The 26,797-nt window shown below is 35.0% G+C and overlaps 1 long non-coding RNA gene across 1 annotated transcript in view; it reads left to right on the top strand.

Annotated features, from left to right (window-relative positions):
• The window catches only part of LOC145255815 (uncharacterized), a 225,801-nt gene extending 200,873 nt beyond the window's left edge, over positions 1 to 24,928 (top strand). Inside the window, exon 2 of the long non-coding RNA XR_013863906.1 lies at positions 23,832 to 24,928. This is a non-coding gene — a long non-coding RNA (uncharacterized LOC145255815). The remainder of the gene's footprint in view (positions 1 to 23,831) is intronic.
• The last annotated feature ends 1,869 nt before the right edge of the window (positions 24,929 to 26,797 follow it).

Below are 26,797 nucleotides of genomic sequence, written 5' to 3'. Positions count from 1 at the left end.
TGTTATATTATATATTATATATATAATATATATTATATATAATATATATTATATATATGTTATATATATATAATATATATTATCCATATATATGCTATATATAATATATATTATATATATGTCATATATATATAATATATATTATATATATGTTATATATATAATATATATTATCCATATATATGCTATATATAATATATATATTATATATATATGTTATATATATAATATATATTATCCATATATATGCTATATATAATATATATTATATATATATGTTATATATATAATATATATTATCTATATATATGTTATATATAATATATTATCCATATATATGCTATATATATATAATATATATTATATATATGTTATGTATAATATATATTATATATATGTTATATATAATATATATTATCTATATATATGTTATATATATAATATATATTATCTATATATATGTTATATATAATATATTATATATATGGTATATATAATATATATTATGTATATAATATATATTATATGTTATATATGTTATAAATATAATATATGTTATATATATAATATATGTTATATATATAATATATGTAATATATATATAATATATGTAATAAATATAATATATATTATATATATAATATATATATAATACATATGTTATATATAATATATATATAATATTAAATGTAATGTATATTATATATATGTAATACATATTATATATATAATATATATATAATATATATATTATATATATGTTATATATATAATATATGTTATATATATAATATATGTTATATATATAATATATGTTATATATATAATATATGTTATATAAAATATATGTTATATATAATATATGTTATATATATGTAATATATATAATATATATATGTAATATAAATAATATATATAATATATGTAATATATATAATATATATTATAATATATGTAATATATATTTTATATATGTAATATATGTAATATATATTTTATATACGTAATATATATAATATATATTTTATATATGTAATATATATATAATATATATTTATATATGTAATATATATAATATATATTTTATATATGTAATATATATCTTATATATATGTAATATATATAATATATATTATATATATGTAATATACATAATATATATTATATATATATATGTTATGTAAAATATATATAAAATATATTTTATATATAATATATATTATATATATTTTATATATAATATATATTAAATATATGTGATAACTAATGTATATATTATATATATATTTTATATATAATATATATTAAGTATATGTTATAACTAATATATATATTATATATATATGTTACATAAAATATATATTATATATGTAATATATATAATATATATTATATATATATGTTAAAGAAAATATATATTATATATGTAATATATATAATATATATTATATATATATGTTATATATAATATATATTATATATATGTAATATATAATATATATTATATATATATATGTTATATATAATATATACTATATATATATATGTTATATATAATATATATTATATATATGTTATATAAAATATATATTATATATATGTTATATATTATATATATATGTTATATTATATATATATATATGTTATATGTTATATATATATGTTATATATGATATATATCATATATATGTTATATATGATATATATTATATATATGTTATATATGATATATATTATATATATATGTTATATATGGCATATATTACATATATATATGCTATATATGATATATATATTATATATATGTTATATATTATATATATTATATATGATATATATTATATATCCGTTATATATAATATATATTATATATAATATATATTATATATATATATGTTATATATATAATATATGTTATATATATAATATATTATTTAGATGTTGTATATATAATATATATTATATATATGTTATATATTATATATATATGTTATATATAATATATATTATATATATTATATATATAATATATATTATATATATTATATATACTATATATTATATATACATGTTGTATATAATATATATAATATATACAATATATATAATATACACATGTTATATATATAATATATATTATATATACATGTTATATATAATATATATTATATATACATGTTGTATATATAATATATATTATATATATGTTATATATAATATATATTATATATATATGTTATATATATAATATATATTATATATATGTTATATATAATATATGTTATATATATGTTATATATAATATATGTTATATATATGTTATATATAATATATGTTATATATATGTTATATATAATATATGTTATATATATGTTATATATAATATGTGTTGTATATATGTTATATATTATATATATGTTATATATAATATATGTTATATATATGTTATATATAATATATATTATATATATGTTATATATATAGTATATGTTATATATAATATATAATGTATATATCATATATACATAATGTATATTGAGTATAATATATAATATACATAATATATATTATGTATAATATATATATGTGTGTATAATATCTAATATATCTAATATATATATGTGTATAATATCTAATATATCTAATATATATGTGTATTATATTTAATATATATATATGTATAATATATAATATATATAGTATATATTATATCTAATATATATGTGTAAAACATATATATTATATATAATATGTATATATAATACATATAACTATAATATAGATTATATACATACTATATATATAATATATAATACACAATAATATTATTATATATCTATAATATAAAGGTGAATGTCCGTATAGTTATATTTCTGGTCACGAATAGGCTTCTATATGGTTGACTATTTAAAACACCTGATTACATAAAATATGTATAGAGACACAGAAATGGGTATGTTTGATCTGGCAGAACGGTGGTTCATTAAAATTGCGCCTGGTCCACAAAGTATGAAAATAAAAAATGTAAAAATTAAAAAAAAAATAAACTTTTTGGATATAGATGTACATAAGAATACTTTAATTCTTTTCAACTTAAATTACCTATCATACTTTCATAAATCAGAGTCCATTTTTTGTAGGCTGTTTTTTAACCCAGCAAAAGACGGGTACTTTTGCTATATATATATATATATATATATATATATATATATATATATATATATATATATATATATATATATATACTATAATATATATATATATATATATATACTATAATATATATATATATATACTATAATATATATATATATACTATAATATATATATATATACTATAATATATATATATACTATAATATATATATATACTATAATATATATATATACTATAATATATATATATATATATATATACTATAATATATATATATATATATACTATAATATATATATATATATATATATACTATAATATATATATATATACTATAATATATATATATACTATAATATATATATATATATAAACTATAATATATATATATATATACTATAATATATATATATATATACTATAATATATATATATATATATATACTATAATATATATATATATATACTATTATATATATATATACTATAATATATATATACTATAATATATATATATATATATACTATAATATCTATATACTATAATATATATATATATACTATAATATATATATAATATATATATATATAACAGATATATAAAATATATACAAAATAGTACATAGTATAAAAGTAAATTCAATACTAAAAAACACCGTATGAAAACAACGCTAGCAAACAGATACTGGAAATCAAGAAAAGCGGACATTCGCCGGTAGTCGAATGGAAAATCGTAAGTCAGGTAAACACATGTAGAGACATAGATTCTCCATGTAGATTATGCGTTTATGAAAAATGTGCTATCCTATACTTTAAAGAACCCCAACATCTATTAAACTGCAGGAGAGAAATAGCGAACAACTTTGTTCACAGGATAAAATTTACTCTGGGATAGTTACAAAATAATTTTAAAACGAACAAAAACATCAGAAAATATACAAATAAATAAATAAAAAATAAACATGCATATACATAGACTATCACGTATAAACATCACTATATATATAAACTAACATATGTACACATATATATATATACACACCTATATATACATACATATATGTACACATATATATGTATATATATGTATATATAAGTATACATACGTATATGTACATATCTGTAGACATATATATGTATATATACATATCTGTACCCATATATATGCATATATATACATACGTATATGTACATATCTATACACATATATGTATATATATACATACATATATGTACATATATCTACACAGATATGTATATACACATACAAATATATATACATATATATATATGTATATGTATGTATATATACATATGCATACATATATGTATACATATATATGTATATATACATATACATACATATATGTATACATATATATGTATATGTACATATACATTCATATATGTATATATACATATACATACATATATGTATATATACATATACATACATATATGTATACATATATATGTATATGTACATATACATTCATATATGTATATATACATATACATACATATATGTATATATACATATACATATATATATATATATATATATATATATATATATATATATATATATATATATATAGAACGATAATCGGAATAGGAAAATAGAAATTTTCAGGGGTATCGAAATGAGAATGTATGTATGAATGCACATTTACCTTATATTGGTATTAAAGAGATTTTTATTGTTATTATTATTATTGTTGTTGCTTTTGTCGTTTTCGTTTTAATCTGCCTCGAAATTCGTCTCACCTTGAACAAATTTTCTCGTGTGAGGATTCACGCGCTTAATTGGGTGTCAACCGTAGCATTTCCGTGTTTATTTTGCTTTCCGCTAATTAGGAATTGCTCGGGAAACGTAATGACCACGCGTGGTAAAATTATATCAGTTTCATTTCCGATTCGGCAAATTAGAAAAAATATGGCGGATCCTTTTTGTACAAATTATCGGCGATTTCATTTTGTTGTAACACACAACGTCGAGAAATTTAACATCACGAAACAAAAGCCGGAAGAAAAACCTCCATCACGAAATTGGCCAAAGACTTTGGGCAAAACTGTCTCAGAAAAGAGACAGAATCAGAAAAGCCGGCTCCGGAAATAAAAGAAAAAATATCACAACCTTTCATCTGCTGCGACACCCTTTCCCTGTTCATATGATTTTATTGTCACAACATCTCCAGATACATTGAGAGTATTGTCAGGGCCGGTGCAAGGAAGGTGGGCTCTCTCTTTACCTTGCGAGAAAGTTACTTACGCCTAAATGTATCTTTTACATCTACAAGCCCACTATTCGCCCATGTATGGAGTATTGTTGCTACGTTTGAGCTGGTGCATCTGCTACTGGTCTCTTACTCCTGGACAGGGTTAAGAAGAGAGTCTCCAACCTGGTATGTCCTGAACTGTCATCTAAGCTTCAATCTCTGTCTCATCGACGAAATGTTGCATTCCTCTGCCTGTTCTACAAGTATTTTAATGGTGGATGCTCCGACAAACTACAAACCCTTGTACCCCTAGGACGTAAATACCCCTGTTAAACCCGACAAGCAGCAGAGTCCCACCCTACCCAGTAGAGATCCCTAGATGTAAGAAATATTTATACTCTAATAGTTTCTTCTTTTTTGTTTATAAAAAACAGGAATACCGTAGGTATTAAACGTACCATTAAATTCCTTTAAAAATTAAGTAAATAAAAATAAAAATAAAAACGTGAAAAAAAACTGCGACATGGGCATGCGAGTACTATGTTTTTTCAAAACAGTTTACTTCTTGTAAGTAAAAAAAAAAAAATTCTACAAACTGAGATCCAAACCAAAAACTAAAGACAGTGAGTTTAGTACAATAACCATTAGACCAGCTTTCCACAACCTTTTAAACAGTGTTTTCAAACCTACTACTTATTCTTAACATAAGGAAACTGTCGTGTTTTATGACCGCGCATGCGCATTCGCGAAACAATTGAGAAACAGAGAAAAATCCAATTGCACCCAAGTACCAATTTTTAAATTTTGATTCATTAGCAGCACGTTCTTCTGGGTGAAAACAGATAAAAAAGTTTTCCTCCTGTCCGAATAACCTATATATATATATATATATATATATATATATATATATATATATATATATATATATATATATAAAATTTCAAGTCGGTAGATCAAAAATTCGTTGAAAACCGTCGTTACTCTCAGGCTCACTTTTATAGATATATGTTTTCATAATTTAATTCCCCTTACACACACACACACACACACACACACACACACACATATATATATATATATATATATATATATATATATGTATATATATATATATATATATATATATATATATATCGATGCCTCCGTTTAGTCGCGAAAGGCAAAGGATGCCCCCTATAGGGGCAGCTGTGCGTGTAATTGTGAGGCAAGGACAGCGCAATCTTCAACCACACCTCTCCTGAATCAGCACTGTTGAAGTCCAGTGGCAAGGAGAAGTCCAGGACGACTGAAAACAATGCCGAGATAAGCGGAGAGCACATACAGCACCTGAAAGTCCCAAATGGTCACCCATTTAGTACTGACCAGGTTCGCCGTTGCCGTATTTTGCATATTCTGAAGTTAACGTGATTATGACGTGCATTGCATTATATTATTCTGAAGTGTGTGTGTATGTATATATATATATACATATATATATTAGCAAAAGTACCCGTCATGACTGGGTTCAAAAACAGCCTACAGAAAGTGGACTGTGATTTATGAAAGTATGATAGTTTATGAAAAGGAAGGGTTATAAAGAGATAGCTTCGAATTTGGGGGTATCAAAACCAAAGCAAAATATCATGAAAGTAAAATAGATAAACCTATAATTTATTATACCATACCTGTTCACACTGAAACACTTGTCACAATATTCTGTGGATATATATTAAAAAACATTGTTAAACTTTGTGACATATTTCCATTCTATGGAGGTCAGGTGCGAACGAACACTCCATAATTTTATCATACCATATTGCTTCAAACTGAAACATAATTATCAAAATATACTTATGCAGATAGATATGAAAAGTATTTATTAAGTGTGTGCCTATTTCCATTCTATGGAGGCCAGACGCGAACGCAGACCCCACAATTTTATTATACCATCCCTATTTAAGTTAAAACATACTTATAAAAATATTATTATGTACATCTATATCAAAAACGTTTTTTTTTTTAATTTTTAAATTTTTTATTTCCATACTTTGTGGACCAGGCGCGTACTCCAACCCCACAATTTGAATGAATCATCATTATGCCAGATCAAACATACCGATTCCTGTGTCTCGATACATCTATCATTATATGTGATCAGTTTTCTATAATAGTCAACCATATAGGAGCCTATTCGTGACCAGGTATTTATTAGTTCCCCCACCGAGCAAATAAGGCACAAGGCCGATTTTTAATGTGAGGAGTGAAGGGGAAATGGGGACCAACTCCCCGGGGAGTAGGGGAGCTGGATAGTGACAATTGGTAGGGAGGGGTGCCTCTACATTGACCAAGGTCTTATATGCGGGGTTTCCCCCATATATGGTCTTTGCTTGCAGTTAGTATTTATTTGCTCCCCCACCGAGCAAATTAGGCACAAGGCCAATTTTTAATGTGAGGAGTGAAGAGAGGGGGGAAGGGAAAAAGGGGACCAGCTCCAGAGAGGTGGGGAATGGAAGCTGGTTAAAGGTCAGGCATGTGGGGTTGATCCCACATCTGGTCTTTGCTTGCAGTATCTGTCGGAACAGATACTACATTTTGAGGTATTTATTTGCTCCCCCACTGAGAAAATTAGGCACAAGGCCGATTTTTAAAGTGAGGAGTGAAGGGGAAACGGGGTCCAACTCCTCGGGGAGTAGGGGAGCTGGATACTGACAATTGGTATGAAGGGTTGCCCCTACATTGACCAAGGTCTTATATGTGGGGTCGCCCCCACATATGGTCTTTGCTTGCAGTATCTGCCGGAACAGATACTACACTTTTTATTTATTTGCTTCCCCACTGAGCAAATTAGGAAGGAGGCCGTTTTTTAATATGGAGATAGGGGGAAGGGGGAGGGAAAGAGGGGATCCAGCTCCCGAGAGGTGGGAAGGGGGAGCTGAATTATAAACTGTTGGTATGAAGCGTTGCCCCTTCAGTGACCAAGGTCAGAAATGTCGGGTTACCCCCACATATGGTCTTTGCTAGTCATAGCTGGTCTGTGCTAGTCATAGCTTTGCAGCATCTGTCGGAACAGATGGTATTTATTTGCTCCCCCACCGAGCAAATTAGGCACAAGGCCGATTTTTAATGTGAGGAGTGAAGGGAGGGGGAAGGGAAAAAGGGGACCAGCTCCCGAGAGGTGGGAAATGGGAGCTGGTTAAAGGTCAGGCATATGGGGTTGCCCCCATATCTTGTCTTTGCTAGTCATAGCTAGTCATAGCTTGCAGTATCTGTCGGAACAGATGGTATTTATTTGCTCCCCCACCGAGCAAATTAGGCACAAGGCCGATTTTTAATGTGAGGAGTGAAGGGAGGGGGAAGGGAAAAAGGGGACCAGCTCCCGAGAGGTGGGAAATGGGAGCTGGTTAATGATCAGGCATGTGGAGTTGCCCCCACATCTGGTCTTTGCTAGTCATAGTTAGTCATAGCTTGCAGCATCTGCCGGAACAGATGGTATTTATTTGCTCCCCCACCGAGCAAATTAGGCACAAGGCCGATTTTTAATGTGAGGACTGAAGGGGAAATGGGGAACAACTCCCCGGGGAGTAGTGGAGCTGGATAGTGACAATTGGTATGAAGGGTTACCCGTACATTGACCAAGGTCTTATATGTGGGGTCGCCCCCACATATGGTCTTTGCTTGCAGTATCTGCCGGAACAGATGGTATTTATTTGCTCCCCCACCGAGCAAATTAGGCACAAGGCCGATTTTTAATGTGAGGAGTGAAGGGAGGGGGAAGAGAAAAAGGGGACCAGCTCCCGAAAGGTGGGAAATGGGAGCTGGTTAAAGGTCAGGCATGTGGGGATGCCCCCACATCTGGTCTTTGCTAGTCAAAGCTAGTCATAGCTTGCAGTATCTGTCGGAACAGATGGTATTTATTTGCTCCCCCACCGAGCAAATAAGGCACAAGGCCAATTTTTAATGTGAGGAGTGAAGAGAGGGGGGAAGGGAAAAAGGGGACCAGCTCCCGAGAGGTGGGAAATGGAAGCTGGTTAATGGTCAGGCATGTAGGGTTGCCCCCACATCTGGTATTTGGTAGTCATAGCTAGTCATAGCTTGCAGCATCTGCCGGAACAGATGGTATTTATTTGCTCCCCCACTGAGCAAATTAGGCACAAGGCCGTTTTTAATGTGAGGTAAAAACCAGCTCCCCTAAAATTAGGCAAAAAGGGGGCACTCTGGTTACCAAAAATAATAATTGTCCCAGTATAGAGTGTTTCCCCTCCATTGACTGGTACAAATTATCTTAAGTGCAGCATCTGCCGGAACAGATGGTATTTATTTGCTCCCCCACTGAGCAAATTAGGCACAAGGCCATTTTTAATGTGAGGTAAAAACCAGCTCCCCTAAAAGTAGGCAAAAAGGGGGCACTCTGGTTACCAAAAGAAATAATTGTCCCAGTATAGAGGGTTTCCCCTCCATTGACTGGTACAAATAATCTTAAGTGTAGCATCTGCCGGAACAGATTGTATTTATTTGCTCCCCCACCGAGCAAATTAGGCACAAGGCCGATTTTTAATGTGAGGAGTGAAGGGAAGGGGAAGGGAAAAAGGGGACCAGCTCCCGAGAGGTGGGAAATGGTAGCCGGTTAAAGGTCAGGCATGTGGGGTTGCCCCCACATCTGGTCTTTGCTAGTCATAGCTAGTCATAGCTTGCAGCATCTGCCGGAACAGATGGTATTTATTTGCTCCCCCACCGAGCAAATTAGGCATAAGCCGATTTTTAATGTGAGGAGTGAAGGGAGGGGGAAGGGGAAAAGGGGACCAGCTCCCGAGAGGTGGGAAATAGGAGCTGGTTAAAGGTCAGGCATGTGGGGTTGCCCCCACATCTGGTCTTTGCTAGTCATAGCTAGTCATAGCTTGCAGTATCTGCCGGAACAGATACTACACTTTGATGGTATTTATTTGCTCCCCCACCGAGCAAATTAGGCACAAGGCCGATTTTTAATGTGAGGAGTGAAGGGAGGGGGAATGGAAAAAGGGGACCAGCTCCCGAGAGGTGGGAAATGGGAGCTGGTTAAAGGTCAGGCATGTGTTGTTGCCCCCACAACTGGTCTTTGCTAGTCATAGCTGGTCTTTGCTAGTCATAGCTTGCAGCATCTGCCGGAACAGATGGTATTTATTTGCTCCCCCACCGAGCAAATTAGGCACAAGGCCGATTTTTAATGTGAGGAGTGAAGGGAGGGGGAAAGGGGAAAAGGGGACCAGCTCCCGAGAGGTGGGAAATGGGAGCTGGTTAAAGGTCAGGCATGTGGGGTTGCCCCCACATCTGGTCTTTGCTAGTCATAGCTTGCAGTATCTGCCGGAACAGATACTACACTTTGATGTATTTATTTGCGCCCCCACTGAGCAAATTAGGCACGAGGCCGATTTTTTAAGTGAGGAGTGAAAGGGAAATGGGGACCAACTCCCCGGGGATTAGGGGAGCTGGATAGTGACAATTGGTATGAAGGGTTGCCCCTACATTGACCAAGGTCTTATATGTGGGATTGCCCCCAATATGGTCTTTGCTTGCAGTATCTGCCGGAACAGATGGTGTTTATTTGCTCCCCCACCGAGCAAATTAGGCACAAGGCCGATTTTTAATGTGAGGAGTGAAGGGAGGGGGAAGGGAAAAAGGGGACCAGCTCCCGAGAGGTGGGAAATGGGAGCTGGTTAATGGTCAGGCATGTGGGGTTGCCCCCACATCTGGTATTTGGTAGTCATAGCTAGTCATAGCTTGCAGCATCTGGCGGAACAGATGGTATTTATTTGCTCCCCTACTGAGCAAATTAGGCACAAGGCCGTTTTTACTGTGAGGTAAAAACCAGCTCCCCTAAAATTAGGCAAAAAGGGGGCACTCTGGTTACCAAAAATAATAATTGTCCCAGTATAGAGTGTTTCCCCTCCATTGACATGTACAAATTATCTTAAGTGCAGCATCTGCCGGAACAGATGGTATTTATTTGCTCCCCCACTGAGCAAATTAGGCACAAGGCCGTTTTTAATGTGAGGTAAAAACCAGCTCCCCTAAAAGTAGGCAAAAAGGGGGCACTCTGGTTACCTAAAATAATAATTGTCCCAGTATAGAGTGTTTCCCCTCCATTGACTGGTACAAATTATCTTAAGTGTAGCATCTGCCGGAACAGATTGTATTTATTTGCTCCCCCACCGAGCAAATTAGGCACAAGGCCGATTTTTAATGTGAGGAGTGAAGGAAAGAGGAAGGGAAAAAGGGGACCAGCTCCCGAGAGGTGGGAAATCGGAGCTGGTTAAAGGTCAGGCATGTGGGGTTGCCCCCACATCTGGTCTTTGCTAGTCATAGCTAGTCATAGCTTGCAGCATCTGCCGGAACAGATGGTATTTATTTGCTCCCCCACCGAGCAAATTAGGCATAAGGCCGATTTTTAATGTGAGGAGTGAAGGGAGGGGGAAGGGGAAAAGGGGACCAGCTCTCGAGAGGTGGGAAATAGGAGCTGGTTAAAGGTCAGGCATGTGGGGTTGCCCCCACATCTGGTCTTTGCTAGTCATAGCTAGTCCTAGCTAGTCATAGCTAGCAGTATCTGCCGGAACAGATGGTATTTATTTGCTCCCTCACCGAGCAAATTAGGCACAAGGCCAATTTTTAATGTGAGGAGTGAAGGGAGGGGGAAGGGAAAAGGGGACCAGCTCCCGAGAGGTGGGAAATGGGAGCTGGTTAAAGGTCAGGCATGTGGGGTTGCCCCCACATCTGGTCTTTGCTAGTCATAGCTAGTCATAGCTAGTCATAGCTTGCAGTATCTGCCGGAACAGATGGTGTTTATTTGCTCCCCCACTGAGCAAATTAGGCACAAGGCCGTTTTTAATGTGAGGTAAAAACCAACTCCCCTTAAAGTAGGCAAAAAGGGGGCACTCTGGTTACCAAAAATAATAATTGTCCCAGTATAGAGGGTTTCTCCTCCATTGACTGGTATAAATTATCTTAAGTGCAGCATCTGCCGGAACAGATGGTATTTATTTGCTCCCCCACTGAGCAAATTAGGCACAAGGCCGTTTTTAATGTGAGGTAAAAACCAGCTCCCCTAAAAGTAGGCAAAAAGGGGGCACTCTGGTTACCAAAAATAATAATTGCCCCAGTATAGAGGGTTTCCCCTCCATTGACTGGTACAAATTATCTTAAGTGCAGCATTTGCCGGAACAGATGGTATTTATTTGCTCCCCCACCGAGCAAATTAGGCATAAGGCCGATTTTTAATGTGAGGAGTGAAGGGAGGGGGAAGGGGAAAAGGGGACCAGCTCCCGAGAGGTGGGAAATAGGAGCTGGTTAAAGGTCAGGCATGTGGGGTTGCCCCCACATCTGGTCTTTGCTAGTCATAGCTAGTCCTAGCTAGTCATAGCTAGCAGTATCTGCCGGAACAGATGGTATTTATTTGCTCCCTCACCGAGCAAATTAGGCACAAGGCCAATTTTTAATGTGAGGAGTGAAGGGAGGGGGAAGGGAAAAGGGGACCAGCTCCCGAGAGGTGGGAAATGGGAGCTGGTTAAAGGTCAGGCATGTGGGGTTGCCCCCACATCTGGTCTTAGCTAGTCATAGCTAGTCATAGCTTGCAGTATCTGCCGGAACAGATGGTGTTTATTTGCTCCCCCACTGAGCAAATTAGGCACAAGGCCGTTTTTAATGTGAGGTAAAAACCAACTCCCCTAAAAGTAGGCAAAAAGGGGGCACTCTGGTTACCAAAATAATAATTGTCCCAGTATAGAGGGTTTCTCCTCCATTGACTGGTATAAATTATCTTAAGTGCAGCATCTGCCGGAACAGATGGTATTTATTTGCTCCCCCACTGAGCAAATTAGGCACAAGGCCGTTTTTAATGTGAGGTAAAAACCAGCTCCCCTAAAAGTAGGCAAAAAGGGGGCACTCTGGTTACCAAAAATAATAATTGCCCCAGTATAGAGGGTTTCCCCTCCATTGACTGGTACAAATTATCTTAAGTGCAGCATCTGCCGGAACAGATGGTATTTATTTGCTCCCCCACTGAGCAAATTAGGCACAAGGCTGTTTTTAATGTGAGGTAAAAACCAGCTCCCCTAAAAGTAGGCAAAAAGGGGGGCACTCTGGTTACCAAAAATAATAATTGTCCCAGTATAGAGGGTTTCCCCTCCATTGACAGGTACAAACCATCTTAAGTGCAGTATCTGCCGGAACAGATGGTATTTATTTGCTCCCCCACCGAGCAAATTAGGCACAAGGCCAATTTTTAATGTGAGGAGTGAAGGGAGGGGGAAGGGAAAAAGGGGACCAGCTCCCGAGAGGTGGGAAATTGGAGCTGGTTAATGGTCAGGCATGTGGGGTTGCCCCCACATCTGGTCTTTGCTAGTCATAGCTAGTCATAGCTTGCAGTATCTGCCGGAACAGATGGTATTTATTTGCTCCCCCACTGAGCAAATTAGGCACAAGGCCGTTTTTAATGTGAGGTAAAAACCAGCTCCCCTAAAAGTAGGCAAAAAGGGGGCACTCTGGTTACCAAAAATAATAATTGTCCCAGTATAGAGGGTTTCCCCTCCATTGACTGGTACAAATTATCTTAAGTGCAGCATCTGCCGGATCAGATGGTATTTATTTGCTCTCCCACCGAGCAAATTAGGCACAAGGCCAATTTTTAATGTGAGGAGTGAAGGGAGGGGGAAGGGAAAAAGGGGACCAGCTCCCGAGAGGTGGGAAATGGTCAGGCATGTGGGGTTGCCCCCACATCTGGTCTTTGCTAGTCATAGCTAGTCATAGCTTGCAGTATCTGCCGGAACAGATGGTGTTTATTTGCTCCCCCACCGAGCAAATTAGGCACAAGGCCGATTTTTAATGTGAGGAGTGAAGGGAGGGGGAAGGGAAAAAGGGGACCAGCTCCCGAGAGGTGGGAAATGGGAGCTGGTAAATGGTCAGGCATGTGGGGTTGCCCCCACATCTGGTCTTTGCTAGTCATAGCTAGTCATAGCTTGCAGCATCTGCCGGAACAGATGGTATTTATTTGCTCCCCCACTGAGCAAATTAGGCACAAGGCAGTTTTTAATGTGAGGTAAAAACCAGCTCCCCTAAAAGGGGTCACTCTGGTTACCAAAAATAATAGTTGTCCCAGTATAGAGGGTTTCCCCTCCATTGACTGGTACAAATTATCTTAAGTGCAGTATCTGCCGGAACAGATGGTGTTTATTTGCTCCCCCACTGAGCAAATTAGGCACAAGGCCGTTTTTAATGTGAGGTAAAAACCAGCTCCCCTAAAAGGGGTCACTCTGGTTACCAAAAATAATAATTGTCCCAGTATAGAGGGGTTCCCCTCCATTGACTGGTACAAATTATCTTAAGTGCAGTATCTGCCGGAACAGATGGTATTTATTTGCTCCCCCACGGAGCAAATTAGGCACAAGGCCGATTTTTAATGTGAGGAGTGAAGGGGAAATGGGGACAAACTCCCCGGGGAGTAGGGGAGCTTGATAGTGACAATTGGTATGAAGGGTTGCCCCAACATGGACCAAGGTCTTATCTGTGGGGTCGCCCCCACATAGGGTCTTTGCTTGCAGTATCTGCCGGAACAGATGGTGTTTATTTGCTCCCCCACTGAGCAAATTAGGCACAAGGCCGTTTTTAATGTGAGGTAAAAACCAGCTCCCCTAAAAGGGGTCACTCTGGTTACCAAAAATAATAATTGTCCCAGTATAGAGGGTTTCCCCTCCATTGACTGGTACAAATTATCTTAAGTGCAGCATCTGCCGGAACAGATACTACACTTTGATCTTGGCCCGAAGATATTCAGCTTTATATTATAGATATATACACTTCAGAATAATGTAATGCAATGGATCTACTGGTATGGAAATCTATTGTCGGTTTTTGTTTCTTCTTTTTCTTTACCTCTTATAATTTGACGCTCCCGCATCCAACTTTTTTAAATTTTAGAATAAGATTTCAATTGGATTTTTCACTTGTTCTCATTTATATATATGATGCATTAGCATTTTCTCCAGTTTTTGATTCACAAATTGAAATTAATTTAGAGTGGATTTTGAAACTCATGTATTAAAAAATATTAAATAAATATGCTGTGGAAGAATCAAAGATACGCATTGGATCCGTTTACCTCACTGCTACCAAAGACTCTCACTTCGGAATTTACCATACAATTTGGATATGAAGTTCAATAGCCGTTTCATTCTGAAACAATATATAATTTTCCTTACTCTATGATTTAAAAACTTTTAGAAACTTTTAATTATTGTTTTTTATATTTATTACCCTAAATGAATCCAGAAACAGACGTCATCGATCAGCACACATAACTGATGCAGATTACGCAGACGATATTGCTTTGTTCGCAAACAACACTGCTGATGCGCAAAGACTGTTACGTAAGCTAGAAAAGTCTGCAAATGACATTGGTCTCCACATAAATGCGGATAAGACAAAGTTTATGACTTTCAGTGTGAAGGGAGAGATCAGGGCTTTGGTTGTATCAACACTGAAAGAAGTCGCTGGGTTTACGTATCTGGGCAGCAATATAGTTTCCATAGAGATATCGGAATTCGCATCTCAAAAGCATGGACCGCATTGAATGAGCTACATTCACTATGGACTTCGAGACTGGCTGACAAACTGAAAAGGCAGTTCTTCAGGGCAGTGGTAGAGTCTGTCCTTGTTTACGATGCTACAACCTGGACACTCACCAAAAGATTGGAAAGAAAACTAGACGACACATACACCCTTATGCTAAGAACAATATTAAATATATCTTGACAAAATCATCCCACGAAGCAGAAACTTTATGGCAATCTACCTGCCATATCTAATACCATCAAAAGAAAAAGACGCCTACGATTTGCCGGTCATTGTCTGAGGAGCAAGCATGAATTGGTGAGTGATGTATTGCTATGGACTCCACGTCACGGACGCGCAAGCAGAGGACGACCTTGATCCACGTACATCCAACAAATAGCACACGACGCCAACTGCGAACCTGAAGATCTGAGGCAACTGATGGAAGACGGGAAACTTTGGAGAGGAAGAGTCACATTGGTCGAAGGAGCCCGTCATGATGAGCATGATGATATTTATTACATTTAGCAATTTGGGTATAAACCATTATAATATTTGCTATTATTTTTACCTCTGAGAAGATGGGTAAACATCGGAAACCTTCGGGTTAAGGAGATATATATATTGAAATGTATGCTTTGTCTTGCATATAATAAACATTCTAGATTTTAAATGTAACCATTTAACATCATAAAATTTAAATTACTAAATCATGATATATATAAGCCTTTTCAATGTCACTACACGATTATGACAATGTTTTGGTCCATTAGTAATTAATAATTAACATCACTTGACGAGTTCGTTAGTTATTTATATTTAATTGCCCAACACATTGTCCTGATAGCATAGCGACATTAAAAATGTTTATTCGATTATAAATTTAAGTGTACCCTGCTCTATTTCTAATTGAGCACTCTTATATAAACTTCGTTAAATGTATTGTTTTTGTTTTTATTATTCTTAATCTAATTTTGTGCCAAATTTATTGTGTATTTTGCAAACCTCTTTCCTCTAATAAGAAGAATTGCAGTTTTCGAAACTCTGCAGAATAAGGTCTTCCTTGTTTGTTTGTAATTCTTGTCAGATAATTATAATTTTGTATACCTTCCTTATAGGTTTATAATGTTTTTTTGTTTTTTTTGAAAATTTAAATAAATTTTCAATAATAAGAATTTTCTATTCTATATATATATATATATATATATATATATATATATATATATAATATATATATATAGAGAGAGAGATATGAAGGATAAAATGTGTGTATTTGTGTGTCTGCCAAAATCTTTCGACACACGCGACGGATTCTCATAACATTAATATCGTGTTGAAGCTCGACGTCTCGGACGACAAATATCGAAAATTTGGCAAAAATAACACCCTTAACTCGCCAGTTTTCTACAAGGAGGGGTCGGTTTTTGCAAGGCATAGTCTCCTTTTGATTGACTAGCCTTAATTTCAACGTTCGTGACATCCGGTTTTGCTATGGACGCATTGGCAAAGACGCCACGTTTTTTATGTTCTTTTCGTCCTTCGCGTTACGGGTTCGAGCCTGTCATACTACCACCATTTTTTAACACTCCTATCCACTCAAACTTCCTACTGTTTTGATTCTACTATTTTTTGGGCTTCTTTACTCTACACACCCGGGTAACGCCCGGGTGTGTAGAGTAAGGAAGCTCGAAAATAGCTAGTATAATATAAAATGCTATATGCTTGCCTGTCTGTGTCCATATTTTCAAACTCTATCTCTTCCGAAACTAAAAGTCGTAGAACGGCGATAAGGGCTTCAAATGATTGGATTTTGTTTATGGGCTGTTCCTTTATGGACCTTTAGCTGATTACAATAATTTTTAAGGGGCGAAAATGGGTTAAAATTGAAAAATCGTTATACATTTTGTACATTCATCTTAGTTTACTTTTAATTTTTTTATTTTTATAATCTCGTATGCGTGTCACATTGGTACAGTCGTAACGTCACCAACTTTGAATACTAGAGTTTGGGTTTCGATTCTAGCTGATTGCACCTAAATACTTTTTTAAAATTTTTATTATCACGATTCTATAACAATATATACGACATCTGGACAAATTAAAATATCATATTTAAACGTATTTTACGCGAGGCCAAAGCCGGGCTTCCCCCCTCCCGCATCGCCACTATATATATATATATATATATATCTGAGGAGAGATGGTCACACGCTTTTTGAAAACACTTATTTTAAAAATCTATCGTATAAAAGGCAAAATGTGCGTGTGGGTGTATGTATGTCTGCCAAAAAAATCCGACATAGGCGACGAATCCTGACCAACCCGGTATCGTTTTCAACCTCCATCCTTCGGACGACAAATATTGAACAATTCGCCAAAACATTAATTCCTTCACCCTCAACTGAGCAGTTTTATACAAGGAGGGGTCGGTTTTTGTGTCACCATTTTTGCAAGCTATTTTTTTCTTTTCAATTGACTATGTTTAATTTCAGCGTTTTCAACTTCCGGTCGGGCGATGGAGACATCGACTAAGACGTCAGCTATTTTTTCCTCCTTTGTGTTATAAGTTCGAGCCTACCTGCCCAGTACCACTTTTTTAACACCTCTGCCTACTGTTGTTTTATCCCCCCCCCTTTACTGCCACTTTTTATACCCCTCAGGGTCCCTTACTACACCACCTACACACACCCGAGCAACGCCGGATACTCCTGTTAGTAAAATATAAATGAAAAATTTTGAAAAACCTTCAAGTGTCGAATGCAATGATAAAACCATTTATTTATTTATTATTTTAGCCGATATTTAGCAGAGTATGTTGAAATAAATCCGAGAGTTTGTTTTTTCTTTTTATTTTTCTCCATCTATGTCTTATGGTGAAGAGAATCCCTCGGAGTAGAAGGGAATAGAACAGTTCGTTTTGTATCAGAAGAAGCACGTGTGTTAAGCTCAGGTTGTAAAATGAGAAGATAGTCACACATCTTTTAGAGACACGTATATTATTTATTTATTTATTTATTATTTATTTTGTTTATTTATTTTTTCCCCAATATATCGGTAATAAATAACCTCATCAGATTGGGTAGTTATTTTTTATTTATTTATAAGATTTTACAATACGGCATAATCAGGTCGACACACCGGTTCTCGTCAGGTCAACGAAGTTAAGCAACGTTGAGCCAGGCTAGTACCAGATGGGTGACCATTTGGGAATTCGAGGTGCTGTATGTGGTCTCCGCTTATCTCGGCATTGTTTCCAGTCGTCCTGAGCATCAACTTGCCACTTGTATTCAACAATGTCGACTCAGGAGAGGTGTGGTTGAGATTGCGCAACTCTTGCCACAAAAATTCGCGCGCAGGCACCCTTACAGTGGGTATCCATAGTCTGTCAAGACTAACGGAAGTCATATATATAAGTTTTACAAGGGTGAGATCGGTTTTTGCGCCGCAATTCGTTCCCATTTTCGATTGAGTACGCTTAATTTCGACGTTCGTGACTTCCGGTCGCGCAATGGCGACATCGACTAAGATGTCAGGATTTTTTTTTTTTACTCCTTCGCGTTACAAGTTCGAGTCTGCCTGTCTACTACCACTTTTTTTAAACATCTCTTTCCACCAGGTTGTTGATTTGATGTTTTTTTTGTTTTTAATCGATACAACAAGGCATTTTTTTTTCGTTTAAATTTTTGTTGTTGAAAGTTTTAACATTTAAACGGGGTTATTTATATGATTTTTTTCCGTTCGCATCTTCTTTCTCTTTATTTTTTTACGTCTCACCTTTGTTCAATATCCTTATTACACAATCCCTAGGCTCCCGAGCAACGCCGGGTACTCCCGCTAGGTTTATATAAAATAATTCTATAAAATCAACCGTCGGTTCTCTACAGCGCAATATAGATTACAACGTATTGTTGACTAAATCACTGCGGGAATGCATGTGAAGTTTCCTTGCAGTGTATCGTTGTGGGTCCCCGACAAAGCAAGCAATCAATCGATTTCACCGACTTTTTTTTACATAGGCATAACCACTTATCAAGGCCCAGCGTCGACTCGAGGATAAGGGTTTAGAGTGTACAGTAGTCAATTGGACAATATAGTATTCGTTAGTAATGGTAATTCGGGAATTTGTTAACTTAAGTGAAACGGCTCATCAAGAACTTGTTTACGTTGGACTTGAAGACAACCACATTGTAGTCAGCTGGAAAGCAGGAAAACGGAAGACAATTCCACAGGCAAGCAGTTCTAAGAAAGAAGCTTTGTTCATGGAATCTACGTCTAGGTTTAGGCACAGATAAAGAGTGGGGGGAATTATTGATAGTGTTTCCAGCTAGACGAGTGCTTCTTGTGAAAGTTTGGCGAGGGGGGACCATAGATTGATGCTCAGTCGAGAGTTTGCCATGAAAATAACGATACATCAGAGACAAACTCGCAACATTTCTTCTGTGAGATAGAGGTTGCAGGAAAGAGAAAAGGACATCTCCTACGAGGCTACGAAGTCTATTTTAAACTCTAAGGCAGGGCAAGTCCTTTCTAGCAGCTCCTGCCCAAATGTGGCAACAGTACTCCATCATTGGACATACCTGGCTCTTATATAGATAGAGAATTGCATCAGCAGTGAGATATCTACTGGATCGATAGAAAGATCCCATCATTTTTCCAACGGCCTTGGCAACAGATTTAATGTACGTGTTCCATTTAAGATCAGAAGTAAAAGTCAAGCCCAGAAGCTTGTCAAAACATGAGGCCTCCCCAAGACGCGAGCCATTCATTTGAATTGATGCCAGATGGGGATCAGAGCATTGATGATGTAAAGATAAAAGCTTGGTTTTAGATGCATTAAAAGTAACCAGCCACTCCTTTCCCAATTATACCACGTACTCAAAATCAGAGGAGAGAATCAGAGAGAACTTAGTCGTTTACGGTCTTAGATGTGCTACCATAGATGGTAGTGTCATCAGCATAAATGTCTACGAATGATGTAAGGATGTGATTTGGAAGATCATTAATGTAGATCAGGAAAAGAGTTGGGCCCAGGATGGAACCCTGAGGGACTCCAGCAGTAATACTGTGCCTACCTGTGCCTAAATCTAAACTTCGACGACAATAAATATATTGGAAGTGTGGGCACTCGTTGATCCTCATTCAATTCCTGGGTAACGTCGATTCAACATGCTAGTAAATAATAAAGAGACCAACTTTACTTTATAAAGTAGATGTGGTGCCAGAAATGAAGTTTGGAGCCCATAGCATTTGTGGTGAAAAAATTTGCTATGAAAGTAAAGATGGCGCTTCTAATAAGAAGGGATCTGATTGGTTGTAACATAGAAACAAATAGATTAAAATATTCTGGTCTCGTAAGAGCCGATTTTTTTTTTCCACAGAAATTGATCACAATAGTTTGGCAAAGGAAAACTATTGGTTTTCTATGCATCCTGCTTGGACAATGGACCTCGCGAGACCAACTGGCTGTTGCAACATGTCTTGTGGAAATATTTTCGCTATCACAGCCACCGGGACGAGAAATGAATGAGAAAGTTACACACGTACATAGAAAATAAAAATTGTGAACAAGTGTGTGTTCATATTAGCGGCAAATGTACATAGCATGCAGAATGAGAGATCCAACAATCTAAGACTTCTTTTTACAAGGTAGTCATCACTTATCAAGGCCCGAAAACCACTCGAGGATAAGAGTAAATGAGTGTAAGGTTATCACTGAGACAACAGCGCCCGTTAATGGTGGAAATTGAGCATAATTTGATTATTTAATTAATTTGTTGTTTACATTCGTCTTGAAACGACCATGTAGCCAGCCAGGAAGCAGACCAGCGGAACAGAGTTCCACAGGCGGGTGCTTCTAGGAAAGAAACTATGTTCGTGGAATTTGCGTTTAGATTTAGGCACAGGTAGAGAATGAGACATGCAGTTGCTGCGTATTGTTCCTAATTAGTTGCCTCCCCCACGAGGGCAAAGTTAGACATAAGGTTGTTTTGTGATGTTGGAAAAATTCAGCTCCTTGAAAAGGGGCAGTTTTGATTGGACATTTTTTTTTCTCAATCTGTAACAGCTCGAACGCGCATATACAAATGCATACGAAATGGCGTCACCGGTAAAGGAAAATAAAAACTTTAAAAAGGAGATCACTTTAGAGACTAAAATAACGTTCGAGATCACGTTAGAGGCGTGGATGACGTTCGAGAAGACGATCACGCGAGAGACGTCGCAGCGGTAAAGAGAGAATGAGGAAATAAATGTCGTTGTTACAACGGAAAAAGCGAATTGAATTCTTTTCTATTCTTTGTCTGCTTTGCGACTGAGGTTACAACGTGTTGGGCAACGTTACATATCCTTAACTGACCGAGTATGGAATAGATTAAACGTAGTATCAGAACAGATGCAACACTTTGTTGCTAGCCGAAAGGTCAGAATTGTTGATTTCTATTTTACCTCGGGTTTTCCATCATCCTTGACCATTTACGACTATTTGGTGGGATCGGCACTATACAGTAGAACCCTGGGATACGGCATTAATCCGTTTCAGGGTTGGGATCGTAAGGTGAAATCGCCTAACAAAATTTTATACTGTACATTAAAAGTTAATAACAAAATTTTATACTGTACATTAAAAGTTAATAACAAAATACAATACAGTATATAATACACATGTATATAATAATAATCGCGTTGACACACCGGTTCCCGTCAGATCACCGGCATAATCGCGTTGACACACCGATTCTCATCAAATCGCCGAAGTTAAGCAATGTTGAGCCTGGTTAGTACCAGACGGGTTACCATTTGGAAATTCTAGGCACTGTATGTGCTCTCCGCTTATCTCGGCATTTGTTTCCAGTCGTCCTGTCCATATACTTCATTTGCTAGTGGTATTTAACAATGTCGACTCAGGAGAGGTATAGTTGGAGATTACGCACCTCCTTCCACAAAAATTTCGCACGCTGGCACCCCTTCGTGGGTATCCATAGTGTGTCAAACACTAAAGTAGCCCCCCCCCATGCGATCAAATAACATTATAAATAACACCGTAAGGCGAAGCAAATACCGTAACTAGAGGTCGAATAAAACAACGTATTCCACATCGTAACCTGAAAAAAACGTATACTCGGACCATCGTATCCCGGGGTTCTATAAATATGGGATAACGTAATTTCATTACAATTCTGCGGTTTTAGTTTTCTTAGCTCAATGTGATGTTCATTCGTAAACTTTTTTTTGTTTTACTTCTCTTATAGTTTCCATATGGTCGACTAGCATTTCTAGTGCATGTGGATTAGTTTCCGCATTCAAGGGTTTTCCATAAATTTTCAGCTTTTTTTAGCATCACCGTCTGTGATATAGTTTCAGTCTTCCACTTGATTCGGATTTCTCCTAGTTTTTTTTTTTTTTTACAAGGGAATCACCACTTATCAAGGCTCAGAGGCCACTCGAGGGTAAGGGTTAAAGAGTGTACAGTGTTCAAAGGGATAATATAGTAATCGTTAGACGTTTAAAATTTTTCCCCGAGTTCTTTGGGTTTGTTCCTAGTGCTCCAACAATTATTGGCATTATATTGATTTTCTTTACGTCCCATAATCCTTTCAGTTCTCTGACATTTGTTTCGCTTTTCCGTCTCTTTCATTTTCACCTGTGTTCTGCTGGGACGGCAAAATCGACAATTTGGCAGTTTCTTTCCTTCTTAAAAATTATCATGGCGTTCGGTCGCCTTACTCCAATGACTTCCATCTGTTTGCATCTCCACGTCCCAAAGGAGTTCGTTCTTTTCATTTTCCAGCACTTTCTCTAGTTTCCGTATGTTTTAAATATCTATCCTTTGTTTTATATTCTTTCTTTGTTATTGTTTTAATTTTTGTTCTTATTCTTTCTCTCTTTTTTTAATAATTTTTCAGGCTGTCTACCTTTTGGAATCATTCACTTCTTTGACCGCGTCTCCCTCCATCACGTGACTCCTTGAAAGCGATTTGGATACCGACCGTCCACCTAACCGCGTCCAGAATAGAAGATGCCGCGAACATTGCTTTGGCTTTTTTAAAAATTATATGCAAATATCAGAAACCGGCGGGAGAAAAGTGCAATAGCTACTTTGCCATTTGCGCTTGATAAAACTTTTAATGAGAAATTTTTAATGGAAAAATTGTTTCGCAATATTGCCCAACCTGAAAATAAAAGTAAAAATATAACAGTGTGCACTTTTATTGACATCTGTTTCCTGAATTCTTTCTTTCTTCTTCATCATTTAACTGACAATCAGTACATAAGCATAATCCTCGAGTAGAGTTTGACCTTGATAAGAAGTAACTCATTAGTAAAAAAAAAAGAAGAAAATACGGGTAACCACAGGAAGAATCATGTGAGGGTTGCCAACCTCCTTCAATTAAAGTGGTATTATGGAACTGGTTGGTTTTGAACCTGGAACACTCATGTCGTCATTGCGCTTCGTTAACCACTTCGCCATCGTCGCTTTTCTATGAGCCTGGTAACATTATTATTAAAAATAATAACGTACCAAATAACCAAAAATATTAAAAACAATTCCACCATCCTTTCTATTTGCTCAGTCTTGAAGAGGTTCAAGAATACATTTATTGCGAGGCTCGATTAATTTTACCTGCTATTTCGAGACGGGGACGAAAGAAATAAAAAAGTTTAACCGTGAAAAAGAAAGACGAATCTATGCATAAAGGGAAACCAAATTTGGAAAGGACGCAAGAAAAAAAAATACTTATCTTGTTTTTGTTTGTATTTACTAAATAATGAGAATACAAAGCGTGTAATTAGAGACGCCATTTTTTTTTATCAGTATCTGCAACATCCAACCCACAAAAGAAAAGGAAACAAAGAGAAACGCATTCAACAGGAGAACAATTGCTCAACTTGTTTCTGCCTACGCCATCTTACAAGATAACAGCATCTATTACGAAAATAAAACAAAATTCCACATTGAGACAGCCCCTCCCCCCCCTCAAAAAAAAGAAAAAAAGAAAAAGAGATCTATCCCTCTTAATATTTTTCTATTGTTCGTATCAACGGTCAAGGGTGAAGATTGTTTTGGGGGAAGTAATTTTTATTATTTAAGAAAAAATAAACTATTTTATTTACTAAGGTATCTATTAAAATATCACTCCTCCCACGTTTACCTATTACCTAAAACTCATTAAAAAAAATACCTTACTTTTTATATTTTTCGTGTCAATGGTCAACGGTGAACATTTATTTTGGGATGTCATTTTTATTCTTTGAGAAAAAATAAACTATTTTATGTAATTATTTTATTAAAAATATAACAACCCCCACACGCTTAGATACCTCCTAATACCCATAAAAACTATCTTCCTTAATATTGTTTATATTTTTCGTGTCGATGATAAAGGGGAAGATTATTTTTAATGCTTTTACCGGGAAACCATTTTTATTATTGAAAATTAAAAAAAAAACTACTTCATTTGCTTAATTAATTATTAAAAATAAAATATCCCCCATGCTTAGATACTCCTTAGAAACCTCCCCCTCCAAAAAACCCCCCCTACCTTCTTTGATATTTTCTATTGTTCATTTTGACAATCGAGGGTAAAGATTGTATTTGTTTTTTTTTTTCTAGGAAGCCATTTTAATTCTTAAAAAAGCCATTTGCTTAAGTAATTATTTAAAATATAACCCTCGCTTAGCCACCCCTTTTTATATTGTTCGTATCGACGTTCAAGGGCAAATGTTGCTTATTCTGCCTTTTTCGGGAAGACATTTTCATTCTTAAAAAAAAAAGAAGTGCATTTTATTTACTGGACTAATTATTAAAATTCTTACAAAACCTCACGCTCAAACACCCTCGCCTCACCAATCAATCTTGCTTCATATTTTTATATGGTTTATATCGACGGTCAAGGGTGAAGATTGTTTTCACTGATTTTCCCAGAAAGACACTTTTATTCTTGAAGAAAAAAACTTTATTTGTTTAACCCTTTGAATCCCGACACAGTTAAGCAATAATTAGCCAACAACACAATGGCCGTTTAGATAACGTATTATTAGAAGGCCAAAATATCGGCCATGTTCTATTTTCAGCTTTGTTTCTAGGGCCGATGTATCGGTCGTGCAGGGTTGAAAGGGTTAAGTAATTATTAAACTATAAGAAAAAAAAATCACGCTTAGACAACCCCTACCTCTACCTACCAAGGGTGAAGATTTTTGGTGCTTTTTCTGGGAAGTCATTTTTATTCTTGAAGCAAGAAAAAAATAATTACTGAAGTAATTATTAAATATATGACAAAATCATGCGTTTAGACTCGCCTCTCCAAACCTATTTTCCTTAATATTTTTATATTTTTCGTATTGACGGTTAGAGTTTAAGATTATTTGTTTTTTCAATTCATTTTCCGGGAAGTCATTTTTATTTTTAAATAAAGAAAAAAAAATATTTTATTTATTAAAGCAAATATTAAAAAGACAACAAAACTTGACACTTAAATATTTTTTATCAACTCCCTAAAAATCTCCCTTCCTTAATATTTTTTATATTATTCGTATTTACAGTCAAGGGTGAAGATTATTTTTTTTTCTAAGAATTTTTTTTTTACTAAAGTAATTATAAAAAAATATAACAAAACTCACGCTTAGACATCTGCTACCTCCTCCAAAATCTAGCTTCCTTAATATTTGATATTGTTCGTATAAATGGCCAATGGTGAAAGGAATCTTTTTGTTCTTTTTCCGCTTAACTTTTTGAGGGGGAAAAATTAATTTACTAGAGTGATTAGTAAAAAAAAATATATATAACAAAATCCAACTCTTAGACACCTCCTACAAACCATTAAAAGAAATCCAACTTGCTTAATATTGTTGACGAAAAAACTAATTATTT

This window comes from Euprymna scolopes, chromosome 31, assembly GCF_053919585.1.
Source record: "Euprymna scolopes isolate OS-2025 chromosome 31, ASM5391958v1, whole genome shotgun sequence".
Lineage (NCBI taxonomy): Eukaryota > Metazoa > Mollusca > Cephalopoda > Sepiida > Sepiolidae > Euprymna > Euprymna scolopes.
The sequence above is the reverse complement of the archived record's forward strand: the minus strand, read 5'-3'. Positions and strand labels throughout refer to the sequence as shown.